The 23,206-nt window shown below is 39.8% G+C and overlaps 1 long non-coding RNA gene across 1 annotated transcript; it reads right to left on the bottom strand.

Moving 5' to 3' along the window:
• Positions 1-16,924: 16,924 nt before the first annotated feature.
• LOC107780622 (uncharacterized) lies at positions 16,925-22,491 on the bottom strand. Its single transcript, XR_012709220.1, has 2 exons — positions 22,128-22,491; positions 16,925-19,145 (listed from the first exon to the last, which is right to left on the bottom strand). It is a non-coding gene; the product is annotated as an uncharacterized LOC107780622 (long non-coding RNA).
• Positions 22,492-23,206: the final 715 nt, after the last annotated feature.

Here is a 23,206-nt window from a genome sequence, read left to right as displayed (position 1 = left end):
AGTAGATAGCCTATTCCTTTCTGCCGATAATGTCATGCTGCCCCAGTACACAGCCAAGTGAATTTTCTAAGACTGTCAAGTAAAGAATCAAAGGTCTCCTTGGTTCTGGCGGAACCAGCACAGGTGGGTTTGACAAGTATCCTTTTATCTTATCAAATGCTTATTTACACTCATTAGTCCATTTGACAACATCATCCTTCTTCAGCAATTTGAAAATAGGCTCACAAGTTGTTGTGAGCTAAGTAATAAACCTGCTGATGTAGCTCAACCTCCCTAACAGACTCATCACTTCAGTCTTGTTCCTCGGAGGTGGCAATTCTTGGATGGCTTTGATCTTTGATGGGTCCAACTCGATGCCTTGCCGACTGACTATGAATCCTTATAGCTTTCCGGATGGAACACCAAATGCGCATTTGGCAGGGTTAAGCTTGAGGTTGTACCTGTGAAGTCTTAGGAATAATTTCCTCAAATCCCCAACGTGGTCGGCCTGATGCTTTGATTTTATGATCACATCATCCACGTATACCTCAATCTCCTTGTGTATCATATCATGAAATACAGTAGTCATCGCTCTTATGTAAGTTGCCCCGACGTTCTTCAAACCAAATGGCATTACCCGGTAGCAGTAAGTTCCCCATGGTGTGATAAATGTCGTTTTTCTGCATCTTCTTCATCTATTAGAATCTGATGATACCCTGCATAACAATCCACAAAAGATCCAATATCATGCTTGGCACAATTATCGATCACAATGTGGATATTGGGCAGTGGGAAGTTATCCTTCGGACTATTTTTGTTGAGATTGCGGTAATCTACACATACTCTGATCTTGCCGTCCTTCTTTGGCACAGGTAAGGCATTAGCCAACCAAAAAGGATATCGAGTGACCCGAATAACCTTTGCATCCAACTGCTTGGTGATTTCTTATTTAATCTTCACACTCATATCAGTTTTGAATTTCCTTAACTTTTGCTTGACGGGAGGAAACGCTGGATCAGTGGGCAATTTGTGGACCACTAAATCAGTGCTCAAACCCGGAATGTCAGCATACGACCATGCAAAAACATCTTTGTATTCGATGAGTTCTTTGATTAACTCTTCCCGGATCTTTGGCTCGAGATGGACACTTATTTTAGTCTCTTTGACATTATCTGTGTCCCCTAAATTGCCAGTTTCTGTTTCATTTAGGTTGGGTTTGGGTTTTTCTTCGAAGTGAATTAACTCCTTACTAATCTCTTCGAAAGCTTCATCTTCATCATATTCTAATTCGTAGTCACAATATACTTCTTGAACTATTATTTCGGAATCAGATTGATTTTTAAGACTAGGCTGAGGATTCCTCATGCATGTCATGTCATTAGAACCAGAGTAAAAAGAACTGTACAGAAAAGAAAAGAAAAACAAAAGAAAAACTATCAGGAATGATAAAGAAAGGGGAACCGCATTTCATTAAATGATGAAAGATAACAAGGTTTGCACACTTCAAACAGACTGAAAGATAAAAAATCTGGATTACCGACCTGGAATAACCCAGACAAACTGAAGGAAAATCAAAATAAACTACCAAGACTCCTTTCGAGTGGGGAGAGGAGTGGCTTTCCAATTATTAATCTTTGTTTCTGGCCCAACGAATTGAATTTCTGCGTTGCTAGGACATTCACCTCTTTCCACCATGTTCACACCATCAAACAACTTTTCAAATCTTTCAATTAATTCCTCGTCAGGATTAATCATAGAACTGGGAATTGTTGTTACTGGGCGACTTCTGGTACCAGACTTGACAAATGATTTGGAAAGACGTGAGACTGGCTTTGGAAGGACCCATGTCTTCTGTTTTAGCTTTTTGGCCTTTCTTATGTCTGCGACAGTGGGCTTGAATCCTAGACCAAATGTTCCCAAGTTTTCAGGAAGGGACACCGGCTGTATGATGCCTTGCAAAGATGAGCCCAAACCTTTACCGAGTACAAAACCATTCTTCAACATCTCATAGGCTACCATGATTGATGCGGCGGTTATCTTTGGATTTGGAATGTATTTCCCCTCCAGATCTTTCTCTACTAATATCATGTTAGAAACCTGGTAAACCCATTGTCCCTGGTCATCTTCCACTTCAATGACCGGTACAATGGCATTGCTGCGAGCACAAAAACTGTCTTTCCTATGCACAACTATTTCTTGTCTATCCCATTCAAATTTGACTACCTGGTGTAGTGTTGATGGGACTGCTTTAGCGGCATGGATTCATGGTCGACCCAACATAAAATTATAGGAAACAGCTATATCCAGCACTTGAAACTCCATTGTGAACTCAACTGGACCTATCGTTAGTTCCATCACTATGTCCCCAACTGAATCTTTACCTCCGCCGTGAAATCCCCTCATGCAAATATTGTTCTTATGGATCCTCTCATCTTCTATTTTTAACTTGCTTAGAGTGGAGAGAGGACAGATGTTTGCGCTTGACCGCTGTCATCCAATGCCCGGGTCACCACAGAGTTCTCACATTTTAATGTGAGGTAAAGAGCTTTGTTGTGCTCAGTTCCTTCTACAGGAAATTCATCATCAGAAAACGTGACTCTGTTTGATTCGAAGATTTTGTTGGCTATTTTTTCCAAGTGATTCACGGAGAACTTATCGGGAATGTGCGCCTCATTCAAGATCTTCATTAAAGCTTGACGGTGCTCATCCGAATGGATTAATAATGACAATAGGGAAATTTGAGCAGGCGTCTTTCTTAATTGTTCCACGATAGAGTAGTCTTATAACTTCATCTCCCTCAAGAATTCTTCTGCTTCTTCTTCAGTTACGACTTTGTTTACTAGCGCTGGATTATCTTTAGCTCTTGTTAACTCCTCGGGAGTAAAACACCTTCCCGAGTGAGTCAAACCCTGTACTTCACAGATTTCTTCTTTGACTTCCTTCCATTTGTACATCACCGTTACCCGTTCGTAATTCCATGGAATAGCCTTGCTGTTGATTATTGGTAACTAGGTTACTGGCTTGATAATAACCCGATCTGCGCGGGCTCCTTCCACGATTATGATGGGTTTGCTGGCTGCTCCCGGTACAATCACCTTCACCCCTTCCTATTTCATTGCAACTTTGCTTAAAGACCCCTTCTTAACTACCACAGATGGCTCAACACTCTTTTTGCTCTACTTGAGCACCAACTTTGCATCTGCTGATTGTTCATCTGTCTTGACTCCACTAGACCGAATCATCATGATGGTTTGTAATGGCTTCTTGTGTTCTCCCTCCGCATGCACTATTTCGATCATATTTGCCTCCTGATGGGCTGGCATCGGATTCCTGTTGATATTGGGTGCTTCGGGAGCTTGAACTTCAATGATATTGGTACCAATAAGCTCTTGTATCGCACTTTTCAAGTGCCAGCACTTTTCTGTATCATGACCCGGAGTACCAGAACAATACTCACAGCTGACAGTATAGTCAAGATTCTTTGGAGGAGGATTTGGCAGTTTGGACTGTATCAGCCTTAGCATATCTAGCTGTTTTAGCCTGTGGAATAGACTAGTGTATGATTCTCCCAACGGAGTAAAGGTTTTCTTTTTTTGCAACCTTTCACCCTTGAATGCTTGACTATGCCTGAAACTTGGTCTGGGAGTGTTTTGGTATGCTCGTGGATGTGGATAAGTATTTGGTAGGACAGGAGCACGCCATTGAGTGTGGGCAGGAGGTTGGTTGTATGCTTGTGCATGGTGGACGGAAAAATGAGGTTCTGGTGGGGGATAGTAGTGTTGGGGTGGATTGTGGTGATAAGTTTGTTGGTGGGGTCGAGGTTTATTGTAGTGGTAAGGTGAACCTCTGGATCCGGACCAAGTTCCTGAATCAACCATTGTTGTTTCCTCTCTTTTCTTCTTCCCAATCCCTCCTATGCCGCCTTGAATAGCCTGAGTAGTCGTTTTGATAGCCGAATAACTCATGATTCTATTCAACTTGAGGCCTTCTTCTACCATGCCCTCCATCTTTACTACTTTGTTGAACGACTTTCCCACAGCTGAGACCAAATGGCCATAGTAAGTAGGTTCTAAAGCCTGTAGGAAGTAATCTACCATCTCACTTTCCTTCATTGGGGGATCTACTCTTGCTGCTTGCTCCCTCCATCTGAAACCATATTCTCTGAAGCTTTCATTGTGCTTCTTCTCAAGTTTAGTCAAGGACAGTCGATCTGGAATGATCTCAAGATTGTATTGGAAGTGACAAGCAAATGCTTGCACCAGATCATCCCATGTGTACCATCTCCCATGGTCTTGGTGGGTATACCATTCCAATGCTGATCCACTCAAACTCTGACTGAAGTAAGCCATTAACAATTAATCTTTTCCTCCAGCTCCCCTCATCTTGCTACAAAAACCCCTCAAGTGGGCTACTGGATCGCCGTTCCCGTTGTATAGATCGAACTTGGGCATCTTGAAACTTGCCGGTAATTGCACATTCGGGAACAGACATAGGTCCTTGTAGGCCACGCTGACTTGCCCTCCCAACCCCCGCATGTCTCTGAATGATTGTTCTAATCTTTTAACTTTCCTAAATATCTCCTCATGTTCGGTATTTTTGACTGGTTTATCAGCTTCTATCGGGAGGTCAAAGTGAGGAGTATAGGAAAGGGTTTCTGGAGCTTTGAAAGTGGGCTCCGACGGGTAGTATTGGTTGTCCTGGGCCTGGAACATAGGCTCTCTAGGAGATTTGTGGAGTGTAGCTGGTGGAGATGCTACGAAGATAGGAGTTACTGGTGGAGGGGGTATGGAATCGGTTTAGGGGGTGGAGATTGTAGTGTATGAGAAGTGGTGCCCCGGTAGTGTTGGTAAATGGGAAAGCTCGGGGATAGATCGGTGGTAAGATGATCCTGAGTTTGAGCCGATGGTGGAGTGAAGGTGGAGTTAGCCGGGTAGGCGGATGGCGGTTATCCTTTAGCCCAGGCCTGATACATTTCGGCCATTTGTTGTTTTAATTTGTACATCTCTTCTTCTATGGCGTTAACACCCAACTATTCTCCTTCAATGACACTGGTATCTACATCTGGGATAGACATGATTATTTCTCCTTTGGATCTGGTTTGGTAGGGGTGGGTTGCCAGTATGCTTAGGTGTACTAACTGTTTGAATTCTGATAACAACTACCAAACTTGTTAGTGATTAGAGTTTTAACAAATAAACAACCATACATAGGGATGCAATGCACCTAGGCAATTAGTCATTTCTACTATGTATTTGCTCGGTTGCTTGTGTCATCCCAGCTTTACCTGCCCTTTCCCTTTTATTGTCGCCCATCTTTTATTCCCTCCCCTTTTTCATTTTATTCATTTCTTTTGGTTGTGGTCGAATCTTATGAAGATTGCCTACGTATCATGAACCTGCATGAATCAGACCGAGCGTAGTTCTGGCGGAAACAATTATTATTACTTTTATTTATTTTAACAAACGAAATAGTACAAAGACAGAAATGACATTACATTTGGACAATACTTTAAAAAATATGGTTTAAAAGACTCAACATGGACTTAAACTAAAACATGACTATTATATGAAAAGTTCCAACAACTATGACTACGCTTCACTCCATAATCTTTTGCTTTTAATCACTGGAACATCTGCTCACGGTGGGGCTTGACCCGGCTGACCTCCTAGTGTACGGTACATCCTCTCTAACTCCATTGCAAGATGACGGTAAAAAGTAGGTGCATGCTCTAGAAACATCTCATAATCCATCCCTTGGCAGTTCACATAACTTTGATAGGTGTAAACGGCCAAATCATGGATTTGTGCTCTGATGTCCTGGAGATTCTGGTCTTGGTTTTGTAACTGTTGTTGGCGAGTGGTGGCAATATCTCTTATGTGTCCTTCGCGATCTAAAGCCGACTCCAATTGAGCCCGAAGTCTGGCCTGATCGAGTCTTGCCTGTGCTCTCTCCCTATCAATATCTGCGTGTTGATGTTCTCTATTGTACCTTTTCATTTCTTCCAACTGTGCATGGAGTTTATCTTCTGAATATATCCAATGGTCCTTCTCTCTCTTGAATTGAGCCATTTTTTCTTCACATCTCATTACTTGGCGTTCCTTACTAGATTTGGCCTCCTCATTTAACTGTATGATTTTTTCCTTAGCTTTGTCTAACACCTTTTCAGTCTTTGTCAAGATGGAGTCATAATCTTGCATTTTTTCCATCAGATTGGCAATTATTTTCTGATCTTTCTAACTTCTTACTGGTGCTTCAGAGGCTTTCTTCATCTGTTGAAACTGAGCGCGGAGAGTTTTATTCTCGCTAATCAGACTCTTCTTTTCACCTTCTGCTTCTTGTGCTTGTAAGTCTTTCTCCAAATTGAGGTTCTTCAGGCTTTCTTATAAGGCATGAATAGTTGCTTTGTACCCTTTTTCCTTTTCACCCCAAGCCAACCGTTCTTGGATTTTGTCATCAAAGGCTTGAACATGCGGTCTTTTTATGGGCCTTCTAGGATCAGGTTCTGGTGCATCATCCACACGGGATCTTTTCTCAAACCACCTAGCATAACCCGGATTTATCTCACCTTTCGCAGGATCTGGAACTTGGGTATCATCTTTCAAGTATCGACAACCATTCCAAATCTGCTGGATTAAAGCCTCAGGGAGAGTGGCTTCGGGGTGTAGCTTAATCACTTGCACACTCAAATCTTCATCATCAGGCACCACTTGGTATCTCCCTAGTTGTCTTAGAACTCTCTGTGGCGCATACGGCTGGACGTTCTTAAACCCAACAACAACAAATAACTCTTTAAGGTTGACATGTGTATCACCTCTCTTACCGGGACCCATCCCAAAGTCCACTTAATTTGACTTGCCATTAAAGATCTTAAATGGGATATCCAGGCTTCTACCCCTTCTGGAGATTTATAATCTTTTATTCTTTCTTCATAACTCTCAATAAATTTGTCCTTGCTCGGACCATACTACATGAACTTGGGGTGATGTCGGAGATGTTCAGTCAACCACATTTGCAACAAAATATTGCACCCTTCGAAGAATTTTGCCCCGGATTTACACAAAGTCAACGCCCGATAAATGTCTGAGAGAATGATCGGGGCAAGAGTGTGATGTTCTTTGGTAGTGAGGACTTGTACAACTCTGGCTATGCAAATATCAATCATCCGCCCTTTGTTTGGGAAGACCATGATTCCCAGAAAATCCAACATGAAAGCGAAGCGACGGTGAATCTGTCAGGTGTCCTTGTTTTGTTTGTTAGTAAGGCCCTTTTCATTAATTTCAAATCCATATGGCTTTCCGAACCTTGAATATAGGAAGTTGAAAGAACAACACCCTGTGACAACGTTGCTTTTTCTGATTTGATTACTGATATTCAGAAGACCAAAGAATCGGTGTACTGAGGGAGCCTTTGGGAATATAAGATTCTGGTTTCTCAAATCTCCGTCAAAACCGGAATATCCAACTATTTCTTCTAATGTGGGAGTAAGCTCGAAATCAGAGAAGCGAAAGACATTGTGAACAGGGTCCCAAAAAGTCACTAGTGTCGTAATCAAATCATCGCGTGGTTTAACTTTCATAATATCTGTGAGAGCTCCCAAATACTTAATGACTCATTTCTGACCATCTCCTCCTAATTCATACCACCACATCTGAAGCCGAAATAGAAACTCATCTACATCTATGAACGGTGGGTTTTGGATGGTGCTCATTTTGTACATGCGAGTGATTTTAATTTTAAAAACATAAATCAAGACTCATTTTGGAAAAAAAAAATTCATAAAAAAAACACTTCGATGAAGAAGATTTAAAGGCTGTGTTTGCTAACCGGCAATTTTTATTTATTTATTTATATATTTTTTTTAAAAAAACGACCAAAGGCGGTTGTTCTTGCAAAAACAGCCTTCCGGCGCCATTTTGGGGACATTCAGCATATTTTGGACAAGAATGGCATCGCCTTACTTATGAAAACACAACGACATTTATGTACCCACATTTTTATTTATTTATTATCTATTTCTCTTTCTTTTTTTTAAATAGCTGGGCCCGATGTGGGTTGTCTACGTATCTCACATCCGACGAGAACCAAACTTATGTAGTTCGTAATAATAAAACTATTTTTAAAAGAAACAAAAAATTTCCTTCTTTTGTTTTTTCAAAATTTCGAAAGAATTTCAAAATATTTTGGATTTTTTTTCCGAAAAAACAGCCAATTTCCTTTCTCGGTCCTCACCTTGATTTTCCTTTTCTAACTTTTCCTATAAGCTGGTCAACATGCAAATCCGAAACAAATGAATGCACAAGTAAGATGCATCAGGATTGTCTTTTCATTTCAGGGTACACCTGCCCTAGACAGACCCAACCCCTGTGTGGAGTCTCCGAAGTCAAATGCACATGATGCAAATAAACGTTCCTACTAGGGATCCGGCATGAAGCTGAGTTATTCTAAGTGTAAAACCTGGGGTATACTATTCTAGATTTGGCTTTCCCAAGCGAACAGCTCGAGCCGAAGTGGGGGTAACGTACCGGGAGCACGAAAGTCTGCCCGGCCTAGTTACTTGGACCAACTTTATTATATTTGGTATGACCTCTAACAGAAAGGTGGGCCACGCGCACGTGTGCACCATAAATTTAGAAGACTCAGAAAGAAGAAGGGTTTCGTAACAGTTTATATATACAGTTCAGATAATATCAAAGCGGTAAAAAGCAATATTTCGCATATTAAGCACAAACATGAAAAAAATAATAAAGCCAAATATAACAGTTACTGTAAGCTCGAATTCTTGAACCCTGAACCAGAAATTTTGGGTTCTTGTCCCCAGCAGAGTCGCCAGAGCTGTCACACCTCCTTTTTACACACCTGAGGGGTATAAGGGAGTTTTTCCAATTTAAGTGACATTATTCGAAATGAGATTATTTATTTAATTCTAGAGTCGCCACTTGGAATATTTTAAATGATGTCCCAAGTGACCGGTTTATTTTAAATCCCAAATCGAGGAAATTTCGACTTTCCTTTTTGAAGTCTGCGAACCAGAAATTCTAAGTAAGGAATTTTGTTAAACCGGGAGAAGGTGTTAGGCATTCCCGGGTTCCGTTGTTCTAGCACGGTCGCTTACCAATTTATACTCGACTTAAATTGTCTAATTACTTATTTTAGAACCTATGTGCAATTATCTTTTTACCGCATTTAAATCACTTGATTTATTCGTAATTAAAGAATTGAGTTACGCGTACGTATACTCTTTTCCTTTGGCACGTCAAAAATCATGTCACGCGAACGTGTCCACAATTAATAACGCTTCGTTGATTCATTAGGAAAATTTGGTTGAAGGTGCGCGAACGCATCCCTCAAGTCTTTTAAGAGTTAAATTTGCAATCATATTACGCGAAAGTATATATAATCGCAATACTAATCTAAATCGGGCCTAAAGCAAATTACGATTGTTCAAATTTTTAAAAGCAATATTTGTGAGGACCATGGATGATTTAATTTATTTATGGCACACCTCAAACATTTTCTATAAGTGTTAGTTCTTAATCTAATCTTACGAGTGCCATGAATTATAAATGTTGTTTGGCATGACACACCTCACTTATTTTAACAAAAGGAAGTTGTGTTTTTATTTTAACAATTAATTACACTATATTAATTATTAAGAAAGTTTTGCCGAAGTTGCGCGAACACATACCTCAATTTATTTTAGAATCATAATTATATCACGCGAACGTGTACACAATCACGATGGTTTATTTATTAATCATGCCTAAAGCATGCTACAAACATTTGTCATTTTATATCTAAGTCGCGAAGTTAATACGGGGGCCACAAATGATAAAATTGTGAATGGCACACCTCAAGCTATATAAACTAAAATTAATTAATAGCCCATGGAAACCCATTTTTATTATTAACAAAAGTTTGATCGAAGTTGCACGAAGGCATACTCCGAATTGATTATTAGAATCATGATCATGTCACGCGAACATGTACACAATCACAATAATTGCTAATTCAACTGCAATGACTAACTAAATTACAGAAACTACATATCCTCCAGTCCAAGTAATTATCAAAACATAACTCGTGGAAGATTATTATAGAATTCCTTTTGTGAAGATGAAACAGTGTAAAAATCACATATTGCACTTCTTAAAGCACTTGAAGGATGGAAAGATGCTAAACATTATAGAAAAGAAAGAGCTTTTTGTTGGGAAAAGTTCTTGCCTCCTGCGTATATCATTAATCAAAAAGGTCACAAATAAGTGTCATTACAATATGTATACGTCTTCCAAATGACACTTATTACAATATTACAAAATGTATATATTAACAATTACTTTATATGAATTAATGAATATAATCCTTAACTGAAAATTGGATGGTTTTCTATTATCAAAATGACGGGCAGTACCGTTTTCTTCTCCTTATAACCAAATTAATCATGTTTCCTTACTTTGTTGTAAATCAAACAGAAAATAATACTTGCAAAATAAACTCAAAATGAATCCACACCAGTACCATTAGAGAAACATAAGAAGAAGTAAGAATTGCACCTAAAAAATGAAGTTTCAATTCCTCAAAGCATTCAGCAATTACACAAACAAAATCAACACCGCAGCCATGACAGGAACTTAAACGGACGGGAGCTCGGACCTCAACGGAACCTCGTCGGAATTTATTTTTAAAAAAAACAGTCGGATCTCATTTTGTAGAACAAAGTCACTAAAATAACTGAAAAATGAGAGGAGAACAGTGGAGAGAGACAAAAATGCGATTTTGTCGGCGTTAATGGAGGTCGCCGGAGTTTCTCGAACTAACTGACGTCCACGAATTCCTGTTCTTTCTTTTGTTGTGTGTGTGTGTGTATCTATTTCCTACAGTGAGGACGAAGAAGACGAAATAGTGGTCGTTTGGGGTGGGGTTCATGACCTTGTATTTTTCAATGGTTGCCCGTGTATATCTAGTGTATATCGAGAGTATCTCTAGTGTATATAGAATGTATAGTAACTGTATATCGAGTGTATACCCCCTGTCTCCTTTAAGAAGAAGTCATCCCTTTTTTCGTCTGTATTTTGAACTTCTTCTCTCGTTTCTTCTTAGTTGAATTATTGTTTTTTCTCTCCCTTTTTTTCTTTTTATTTGTGAAGTGTATTATATAGATGTGTATGTGTGTTTTTGTGTAAGATCGTGTGTGTGTGTGCCAGTGATTGTGTGTGTGCGCATGATGTGAGAGGTGAGGGAGTGGGCACTAACATGAGGAAGTGAGGATTGGGACATGACCACTAACATGAGGAAGTGGGGAAGTCACTAATATGAGAAAGTGGAAAAGTCACTAATATGAGAAAGTGGGAAAGTCACTAACATGAAGTGGAAAAATGGGAGTTAGGAGGAGAAATCGTGGGGTGGTTGAGGAGATCATAGGTAAAAGGGATATTATTTTGTATCTTTCTTAATTTACTGATTCTTGTTCTTCCGTTAGTTTATTATTTATTTTATTTTAACTTTTCATGGCACCCCTTTTTTTCTAAAGTAAAACATATTAAAAGTAAGATAATTTTTTTAAAAAAAATATTAAGATTAGACCTAAAAGAAATATTTACACTAAACTAGTATAAAATTTGAGTGCGGTCAAAAATTAGGTGTTCACAACTATGAATCCCAAAAGTTTGCCAGATGGAACCCCAAATGCATATTTGGCTGGGTATAGCTTCAGATTATATTTACGCAGCCGCTCAAAGAATTTTCTCAAATCCCGAACATGGTCATCCTGGGTCTTGGACTTGATGATCACGTCATCCACATACACCTCTATCTTTTGGTGCATCATATCATGAAAAATGGTGGTCATGGCCCTGATGTAGGTTGCCCCGACATTCATCAGACCAAAAGGCATGACCTTGTAGCAATAGGTTCCCCAAGGTGTTGTAAACGCTGTCTTCTCCGCATCTTCCTCATCCATTAAGACCTGATGATACCCAACATAACAATCCATAAAAGACTGTATCTCATATTTGGCATAATTGTCAACGAGGATGTGGATGTTTGGCAAAGGGAAGTTGTCCTTAGGACTCGCTTTGTTCAAATCTCTATAATCCACACACACTCGGGTTTTCCCATCTTTCTTTGGCACTAGAACTACATTGGCTAACCAAGTGGTGTATCGAACCACTCGGATCACCCCCGCTTTCAACTATTTTGTGACCTCATCTTTAATCTTGTCACTGATATCAATTTTAAACTTTATTTGCTTTTGCTGAATAGGGGGATAATCAGGGTAAGTTGGCAACTTATGAACCACCAAATCAACACTCAGTCCTGGCATGTCATCATATGACCAAACAAACACATTTTTGAACTCAAACAAAAGTTGGACCAAAGCATCCCTAGTTCTTTCATCTGTGTGAATGCTTATTATGGCCTCTTGGACCTCTTCTGAATTACCCAAATTTATCGGCTCAGTATCATTTAAGTTCGTCTTATATTTATTCTCAAATTTCTCCAATTCTCGATTTATTTCCCTAAAAGCCTCTTCTTCATCATATTCCGGTTCTTGGTTCATTATTTCATAGTTAGACAGTGTGTTTCGATCTGAGCATGAAGTCCACAAGCATGTCATTTTATTTAAAGCCGCATTATTAAAACTGAAAAGAAGAAAAATAAGAAAAACTAACAAAATCAGAAAGAATAGAGAGATGAACGATGAAATATTGATTTCATTTCATTGAATTTGAATATAACAGGGTTTACATTGGAAATTAAAGACATAAAACTAAAGAAAACATCTGAGTTACACCCTAGAATAACTCGTGATGCAGAGAAAGTGGCAGGACTGGTCTACCGGGACTCCCGCCTTATTGGGAATGGAGTAGCCTTCCAATTTTGCAGTTTGGCACTGGGTCCCATATATAGCACCTCAGCGGTGCTTGAGCCTTCCCCTGGTTGGATCACGTGCGTTTCATACAACATCTGCCTCATAGCCCCACAGATTTCTTCGATTTCTTCGGCCGTGAAGGCCTCATCTTCCTCTTCCTCATTGTATTTAGGCTTGACAAATGTCCTATAAATATGCGGAATCAGCTAAGGCAAGACCTAACCATTGTTCTTTCTTTCATCCGCCTATTTTCCATCAGCTGAGGTGGGTTGGAAACCTACCCCAAAGAACTTCTAACTAGCAGCCAGAGTGATAGGTTCGACGATCCCTTGCAATGACTTCCTGAGCCCCTTCCCGGGTTTGTAACCATGCCTGATTATTTCTTTGGCCACCATAATCGATGCATTTGAAAGAAAGGGTTGAGGGCAAGGGTTCCCTTCTTCACATTGGTCCGCGACCACAATCTCGAAAGCATGATAGACAATATGTTCACTTCCTTCTCTAGCTTCAAGACAAGGGACTGACGGGTCCCGATAAATCGACTGCTAATCTTCCCCGTGAACTACAATCTCCTGATCTTCATGTTCGAACTTCACCATCTGGTGGAGAGTAGAAGGCACAGCCCCTACTGCGTGAATCCACGGCCTTCCCAAGAGGAAATTATAGGAAGTATCCATGTCCAAAACCTGGAAGGTCACTTCGAAGACCACCGGACTGATAGTCAGGATCAGATCAATCTCTCCTATTGTACCCCTCTTTCTTCCATCAAAGGCATGCACACAGACGTTGTTGGGTCTGATTCTCTCGGTACCGATTTCCATATGCTGCAAAGTTGAGAGTGGGCAAATATCTACTCTAGAACCACCATCTAACATGAGCCTTTCACATAATACCCTTCGTATTTGACTATCAGGCGAAGGGATTTGTTGTGTGCGGCCCCCTCTGGGGGCAGATCATTCTTGCTGAAGGAGATTTGGTTGATTGCAAAAAACGACTTTGCCATCCTCTCCAACTATTCTACAGTGGTTTCAATGGGTACATATGCTTCGTTGAGAGATTTGACCAATACCTTTTGATGTTTAGTGGAGTTCATCAATAGAAATAAGAGATAGACTTGAGCAGGAGACTTTCGAAGCTGGTCGATTATCTCGTAATCTGCCATTTTCATTTTTTGAAAGAATGCCTCTGCTTCTTCAGCACTCACTGGCTTCTTAGGTGGGAAACGCTTTTTCGTGGCATTATTCACCTCTTCCAAATTGAAGTACTTCTCGGCCGGGCTATTTTTCTGAACTTCTGCCGATATCTCTTTGCCTTTGTAAGTCACTACTGATTTGTTATAGTTCCATGGCATAGCGGTGGGATCCGTCATGGGCCTTTGTGGTGCGCGACCAATAACCACGGGCTCACTCAGCCTTGGTGGAATTATTGGCCCCCGCATCACGTAGGTCCCCTTGGGCACATACATTTGAGATCCCTTGTTTAGCTCCAACCTCCTAGGAAGACTCAGTGACATCTATTCTTTCTTGCGACCTCAAGGAATATAGAGAACGACATCTTTGGAGGGTGCTGCCCCAGTTTCAACTTCCACTTTCTTTTCCGTCTTCTGAGGGGTGGTTTTGCTTTTCTTCTCTCCCTTGTCTTGTTTTGTGACAGCCCTTGGCTTCTTTTCCACATCAGCTATAGCAATGATGGTTTTTAGAGTTGGATCAAACTCTTTATCTTTACAAATCATCCCAATAATCGGCCCGTTGTTGTGAGCCGGTAATGGATTGTTGGTTATATTAGGAACGTCCTCGTCATTTAGCACGATTCTCTTTTGTTCTACCAAGTTCTCCATAGCCCTCTTCAGGGTCCAACAATCATCTGTATCATGCCCTTCTGCCCCTGAATGGTAGGCGCATCGAGTACCAGCTTTGTAAGCGGGCGATGTTGGATCCTGCCTGGTTTGGGGAATAGGATGCAACAAACTCATCTGAACAAGTTTGGGGAACAGGCTGGAATAGGATTCACCATTTGGTGTGAAGTTTGGCCTCTTGGGTGGTTCACGGGCGTGGAAGTTGTTTTGTGGAGGTCGGGGGTTCTAGTGAGCTTGGTAAGGAGGTTGATTTCTGGGAAATGGACCTCTATTTTGATTACATTATTGGTGTGGCCTGACGTAGGGTTGGGCGTTCATCACTGCATATGGCTGAGGAGCCATATCGTAGGCCACATCCTGGTGGGGGTAGTAATGTTATGGGGTTCTTTCAGAGAAAAGAGGTTTGGGTGGACGGGATCTTCTTGTACTTAAAGTGGCCATTGCTGCTTCTTCTTTCTTCTTTTGGTTGGCCACACCTCCAGACCCGCCTTGGATTGCTTGGGAGGTCGCCCTTATAGCAGACTGGCTTAAGATTCGCCCTGTTTTCAACCCATTTTCAACCATTTCACCTATTTTGATGGCTTCAGTAAATGGCTTACCCATCGCAGACATCATGTTTTGAAAATAATCAGCCTCTTGGGCCTGAAGGAAGACCGTGACCATTTCAATTTCGTCCATGGGAGGCTTTACCCTGGAGGCTTGCTCACGCCTTTTGACAGCATATTCTCGGAAGCTTTTCGAGGATTTCTTCTTTAGATTTGTCAATGAGTTCCGGTCAGGGGCAATGTCGATAATGTACTGAAACTGCCTGACAAAGTCCCGAGCCAGGTCATCCCAGATATGGCAACGGGATATATCTTGGTCCATATACCATTCGGAAGCAATGCAGACCAAACTCTCTCCAAAGTAGGCCATGAGGAGCTCTTTTTTTCTGCCCGCTCCCCGCAACTGGTTGCAATATCTTTTAAGGTGGGCGATGGGATCCCCGTGCCCGTCATATTTCTCAAACTTCGTGTTTTTAAATCCTAATGGTAGATGCATGTGAGGGAACATACACAAGTCGGCATAGGATACACTTTTCTGTCCACTCAGACCCTGTATGTTTTTGAGACTCTACTCCATGCTTCTCATCTTTCTGGCAATCTCCTCTTACTCAAGGGTTTTTGCGGTTTTCTCTTGCCCTGCGGTGAACTCATACCGGGGCGCTTGTAGGTAAGCAACGGTAGTAAATTGAGTAGGTTATGGTGGGAAGGATGGTGTTTGGAAGGTGAAGGATGATAGGTCAAAGCTAGGCTTGGGCAGTGTAGGCTGTGCAGTAGCCGAGCAAGGCGGAGCAGTGAAGATATTTGAAGCCGTACCTGAAGCTAACACCTGGGGGAGGACCTCAAAAGGTGTTCCAATGAAGTGGGTCGAGATGGTAGGATATCCCAGTGGGGTATTGGGGTGACTGATCGGGACGTTGGAGGTCCCATTTGCCCTAGTAAAAAGCTTAGGGAACCCAGGGATCACACTTGGTGGTTGTCTTCCATTGGCCCAGGCATCCCACATTTCCATTACGATGAGACACATAATTCTGTTTTTCTCGGCAGCTGCCGATTTTGAAGTTGGGATGCCAGAGATCGGACTATCATCCGCAATAGGAATTGTTGGCAGAGGAATTTCCGACGACATTTCAACGCTTCCTTTCGATCTCGTGAAGTATGGATGTGAAGCCAGACTACCACAAACTCAATCACCTTACTATAGAACCTGGACTTAACAGTAGACAACAAACCGGTCAGTTTGAAGCAAATAACACATAGGTAATCGCACGTGATGCACCTATACAGTTAAATGTGTTTCTACATGTTTCGCAACGGTTGCATGATTCATCCCGATTTTGCTTGCTTTACCCCAGTTTTTTTCACTTTGGCTTTTTGCACTTTTATTCTCCTTTTCCGCTCTTTTTTTTCCTCTCTATTCCTTGCTCTTTTTTCTAATTTTCTTTTGATTTTTCTTTGCCTCTCTTTTATTTCTTTTTGGGATTTTCTGCCGGTTCCTTTTTTTCACATCCCTCTCTTATTTGATTTATTTATGAAAACATGACCGAATCCGATGAGGATTGCCTACGTATCACGACGCCGCATGAATCAGATCATCACGTAGTTCAAGAGGTAAATGCGAAAAATAAAAGAACAATTTTTGTGTTTTTTTCAAATTTTCATTAATACAACATTACTGAATTACAAAAGACTCGAAACATACTTTTTCTAGGATTTTAAGACATCAAACAGACTCAGGACATACTTTTTTCAGGAATTTAAAACAGACTCGAAACATGCTTTTAAAATAAAAATACAAACTTGAAAAAAAAAAGAAAATACAATCAAGAAAACATTAGTGCCTCCAACCCTGTCCTAGGAACACCAACTGGTCTTGCAGCGGGCCTACGTTCCATGTCATCTTGGACCCGATAGAGATCCTCCATTATTTGGCGGACAAAGATCATTACAGTGGCGAAGAACATGGATCTGGTCATGTCCTCACATGCACTACATTTCGTTGTGATGTAATCAGCAATCCTTCTGACCCTTTCTCTTATGATGCCCTTTTCTTGCAGCAAATGCCCAATCTACTGGGATCTAGCCTCTAAGACCTGGGTGGCAGTGTGATTCTGCTCTCGCAAGTGTTGTAAGTCCCCTTCCAACCGTTCCATCAAGGCGTAACAATGTTCTTTCTCGGCTTTAAAATTTTTGGCTTGTTTAGCCATTTTACCTTTGAGGTTGCTAATCTCCTTTTCCCAACCTGTGACCCCTCTTTCATATCTTTCTTTCATCTGTTGAACGAAAGCTGCACGCCCCTCGGCATTTTTAGTCAACCTTGTTCGTACTTTTGCTAGCTCAGACTCAACTTTCTGCAGGTCATCTTCATAGTTATGCACCTTTTGGGTAAAGTTGTAAATGAGCCTTTCATCTTTCCTACTTCTGCTCAGATTCCCGGCTGCTATTCTCAGCTGTCGAACTTGGGCTCTGAGAGCTTCATTTTCTTGAACCAATCTTTTCCTCTCACCCTTGGCCTCTTGTGCCTGTAAATCATTGTTGAAGGTGACATTTCTCAACTCTTCTCGCAAAGCGTGAATGGTGGCTCAACATTTCTTTTCCTTTTCCCCCCAGGCTAACCTTTCCTGAATTTTGTCATCAAAGGCTTGAACATGGGGCCTTTTGGCAGGCCTCTCGGGTTCGGGCTCGGGCTCTGGCTCACTATTCGCATAGAAGCTCCTTTCAAACCAAGCAGCATAATTGGGATCAACTTCGCCCTTAACCGGGTCTGGTACCTGGGTGTCACTTTTTAGATACTGACAACAATTCCAGTCCCTTTGAACTAAAGCCTCGGGTATCTTTGCTTCTGGGTGTAATTCAATGACTTGGGTGCTTAGATCTGCCTCTTCGGGTATCACCTGATATCTTCCCAGTTGTCTTAGAACTCTCTGTGGTGCATATGGTTGTATACTTCTCACTCTCATCATCATCAAGTAGCCCTTTGAAGCGGTCATGTATATGACTTCTGTTACCGGGAGCCATCCTATGGTCCATTCAATTTGATTTGCTCTCAATTTTCTCAAATATGAAACCCAGGCTTCAAACCCTTCTGGCGGTTTGTAGTCTTCCACCCTTTCCCCATACTTTTTGATGAAATTGTTCCCGTCCGAAGCATATCTCATGAACTTAGGATGAAGACGAATGTGTTCGATCATCCACATTTGAAGAAGAACATTGCAACTTTCAAAAAATTGAGCCCTAGATTTGCATAGGGTCAAAGCCCAGTAAATGTCCGCCAGCACTAATGGGACAAGTATGTGATCTTTTTTGTCGACAAGGACCTATGCAATTCTGGCCGTACGAATGTCTATTGTGCCCTCCACTTTCGGAAAGACCATGACCCCTTGAAATGCCATGATGAAGGCAAACTGACGGTGAATTTGCCATATGCTCTTGTCTTGTTTGTTACTCAACCGCTTTTCATGTGTTTGAAACCCTGCTGAGTGCCCGAACCTGAAATACAGGAAGTAGAAAGAGCAACACCTTTTGCTTGTGTGGGCCTTGTTCATTTGTTTGCTGATATTCAAAAGATCGAAGAATTTATGCACTGAAGGAGACCTGGGGAATATGAGTTGCTGCTTTCTTAACTCTTGGCCGAAATCAATATACCCGGCTATTTCTTCTAGAGTGGGTGTGAGCTCAAAATCCGAGAAACAGAACACATTGTGAATGGGATCCCAAAAGGTTACCAAAGCTTAATTAAATCCTCCCGGGGTTTGATGTGCATGATGTCTACCAGGGAACCCAATTGTTCTTTCACCTATTCTCGGCCATCTTCATCTAAATCATCCCACCACCTGTGAAGCTGCAACCGAGCCCGTTGTATGAGAGATTGCGATGAGTCCTGGACAATATTCATTTGTACCTGCGGAGGGTTAAGGTTAGGGTTGACTTTTGTGAATTCTTTTTGCAAAACAAGTTTTTCTGAAGAAAATCAACGGACAAGGACACCTTTTATTGCTATGTTAGCAAAAATGGTCGTTTTTGCAAATATGGCCCCTTCACAATTCCAAACGAATTTTGAGGCCCGGGGTTAAGTATTTAATTGGAAAAGACACCTTTTAAACAGACTTGCCTATTCCTCCCGAAAATAGCCTTTTGACAATTGGAATGTAATCTAAGGCTATTCCGGTAAGAAACGACTTAAAATACAACCGAAGCTGGGTCATGCTATTATTTTGACCAAAGCCCTGAAACACCTTTATTTTATTATTTGTAAAAAAAATGAGGCCGAACCTTATGTGGGTTGCCTACGTATCCCACATCCGGTGAGAATCAGATCTGTGTAGTTCAGTCAATTTTGACATAAAAATATGATATTTGACTCACTCTTTTGAAATACATTTTCTTTTTTTTTTTCCTTTTTTTCAAAAATTCTGTAGAGTTTTGGGATATTTTCAAATACTGGGATTTAGAAATCGAGTAAATTCTCTATCGTACCTCACTCTTGATTTTTCACCGGTCAACATGCAAGACGAAACAAATAAATATTCATATAGCACGTAGGATGCATCAAGATGGTCTTTATTTTGGGTACACCTATCTTAGATGGACCCAACCCCTGTGTTGAGTCCCCAAGGTCAAATGCACGTGATGCAAATAATCGTTCCTACTAGGGATCCGACATGAGGTTGCGTTATTCTAAGTTTAAAACCTGGGGTTTGTGGTCTAAACTTGGGTTACCCGAGCGGACAACTGGGGTCGAGGAGGGGGCAACGTACCAGGAGCACGAAAGTCTGCCTGGCCTTGTTGCTTGCCCGCCCGTCATATTTGGTATAATTTCTACAAAAAAAGCGGGCCATGCGAAAGTGTGCACCATTTTTAGAAGACTCAGATGGGTGGCATAAGATGACATTTAAATATAGTTCAAGTAATATCAAAGTGGTAAATGACAATTAGCACATTAAGTCCACAAAATACAGTAATATCAACAATAAAGCCAAATAAAAATCGCATTAACAAGCTAGAATTCTTGAACCCTGAACCGGAAGTTCTGGGGTTCTTATCCCCAGCAGAGTAGCCAGAGCTGTCACACCTCCTTTTTTACCACCCGAGGGAAGTATAAAGGAGTTTTTCCAATTTAAGTGACATTATTCGAAATGAGATTATTTTATTTAATCAGAGTCGCCACTTGGGATAATTTATTTGGTGTCCCAAGTCACTGGTTTATTTTTAATCCCAAATCGAAGAAATTTCAACTTTCCTTATGAAGTCTGCGAACCAGAAATTCTAAGTAAGGAATTCTGTTAACCCGGGAGAAGGTATTAGGCATTCCCGGGTTCCATGGTTCTAGCACGGTCGCTTAGCAATTTATATTTGGCTTAAATTATTTAACTACTCATTTTTAGGGCCTATGTGCATTTACCTTCTTACCGCTTTTAATCACTTGATTTATTCGTAATTAAAGAATTGAGTTATGCGTACGTATACTCTTTTCTTTTGGCGCGTCAAAAATCATGTCACGCGAACGTATCCACCATTAGTAACGCTTTATTTATTTTATTAAGAAAAGTTTGGTTGAAGTTGCGCGAACACATTCCTCGAGTCATTTTTTAAAATTAAATTTGCAATTATGTTACGCGAATGTATACACAATCGCAACACTAGTCTAAGTCGAGCCTAAAGCAAACTACGAGTATTTGATTAAGGCGTAATTTTGAAGTGCACCTAAAGGTGTGATTAAATCACTAAACTATTCTAACGTCATATATCTAGGTGTATAGGTACAATACTATATGAGACACTTATTTGAAATAAGTGTGGCAACTTTACTTATTAAATGCCAAACAGGCCCAGATTTTGAAGTTTGGGGCCTGACAAAGGTTGAGTCCAAATGAACAATAACCCAAGACATATATTGTCTATTTTTTCAAATAGCTAAATTAATTCTAAAAGAACTTGGGTCTGACTTAATTCAGATGGATCTGGCCCAAATAAATTATTAAGCAATTAATTAATTTGAACACGATGGATTCAAAAAAATTTGGGCCTACTAAGTAACTCTGGCCCAATATCCCTTTTTGGACACATAAATAAATTTAATAATGAGTCCAAGTGAACTCTAGTCCAACACATATTTGAAGGAAATTTGAAATTAATATTCGTAATGACAAAATGCAAGATTTTAACTACATTTTTGGTTTATATTTTGAAACAGAAAAGTAAAAATACGGGTTTCAATAAATAAAATCTATTAAATTTTAGACAATCTTCCTACTAATTTGCCTAAGTCTTTATTTTTGAAATGCTGATTTTGAAGCTTATTCTTATTTCAAAAATCTTGAAGTGTTTCTATTGACCAACTCGTTTTTGTTTAGTAAAAATAAGAACACAAATTCATAAACCCAATTGGCTTTGGGCCCGAAAATGTATTATGGTTATCACTTTGTTATTTTGAAAAAAAAATCTAATTTTTATGACTTTAAGATAATAATAATCCAGCATTATTTAACTATTAAAAATAATGTGGTAAATTGCTAATCTATTAAGCTGGTTTAACACACAAGGAAATGCAGTAAAATTATTACATTTTTTGCTAACTGAAAACCAAACTGCCTATTGCTATTTTAATAGAATTTTTGGAAAATGACTTATGTGATACTACTACATATGACCATACAAATTTTGTAAATGTATGAATCTTTAAGAAGATTCTGTAAATTTCAGAACACTTTTAAACTAATACATTTGCCTAAAACATTGTAAACAAATCTACAACATAACAAACAAACAAGCTTCAAACTAACATGGTTCATGCAATATTCAAACTAACTATAGATTTATCAACAAATTTCCATCATGATTCAGCAAAAGAATGGAACTTTACACTTTTTGTTAAGAAAAGTACCTTGACAGCAACAAGAAAACAAACAGAAAGAAAATAGATCTCTGAAAAGTTGAGTGAGAAACAGCCGTAAACCCAAACAGAAAACCAAAACCAGCATCCAATAATACAGAAATCCAGAAGATAGTGAGAAAAACCAGTGGGAGTTCTTTGCTAATAGAAAAAGAAAGAGACTCCAAAGTAGTGCAGAATCAGTGTATTTTTTTGGTCTAAAATGTATATCCAGCCTCTGTGTATAATGAAAAGAAGGAGTGTATTTATAGAATGATGAGGTGAAAAGGGATTAGAATTGAGGTACAAAGAATCTGTCAGAATTCCCTATTAATTAGGAAAAATGGCATCTTCTTTACAGAAATGGACAGCTGTCCAATTTCTGGTATCTTCCTTATCTCAAAAAATGGACAAGTATCCTATTTTCGGATATTTTTTTGATCTTATCATATTCCTTACTCAGCATTGGGACAATTGTCCCTATTCTAGAAAGTTCTAGCACTTTCTGAATGATTTTTTAGAATTTATGTTTCCAAAATTGACCCTCAAAGGTTTTGGAATTACCTCAAAACTGGATTGGTTTCGGATGACTCTTGGCTTAAATAGCTTGGGCTCTTAAACTTTAACAAAGCTATGGGCCTGTCCATTTAGCCAGGCCCAATACACGAAAATTAATAAATAAATAATAATAACGAAGCCATGGGCCTGTCTATTTAGCCAGGCCCAAAAATTAACAACAATCAGCAAGAAATAATAAACAACAATGAAACAGAAAGAAAGAAATGTAACACTTTTTTTTCATTTTTTTTAACTCTCTTTTTTTCTTTTTCTTGATTAATATGTTTTAATTTATTAATTAACAAATGTAATAACAACTATATAATAATATAAAACTAACATAATATGATTATACTAACTTTACATATATTTTAACTAAATTCGGTTTTAACTAATTAATTAATTATTACGGAAATAACTAAACATAAAATTTGTTAAATAAATAACATAAATAAAATAACGGAAATACATAAATAAAAAAAAGACAGAATGCGTAAAAAAAATAAAAAAAAATAGAATAAAAATGCGGAAAA

The sequence above is a fragment of the Nicotiana tabacum genome, chromosome 5 (assembly GCF_000715075.1).
Source record: "Nicotiana tabacum cultivar K326 chromosome 5, ASM71507v2, whole genome shotgun sequence".
Classification (NCBI taxonomy): Eukaryota; Viridiplantae; Streptophyta; class Magnoliopsida; order Solanales; family Solanaceae; genus Nicotiana; species Nicotiana tabacum.
The sequence above is the reverse complement of the archived record's forward strand: the minus strand, read 5'-3'. Positions and strand labels throughout refer to the sequence as shown.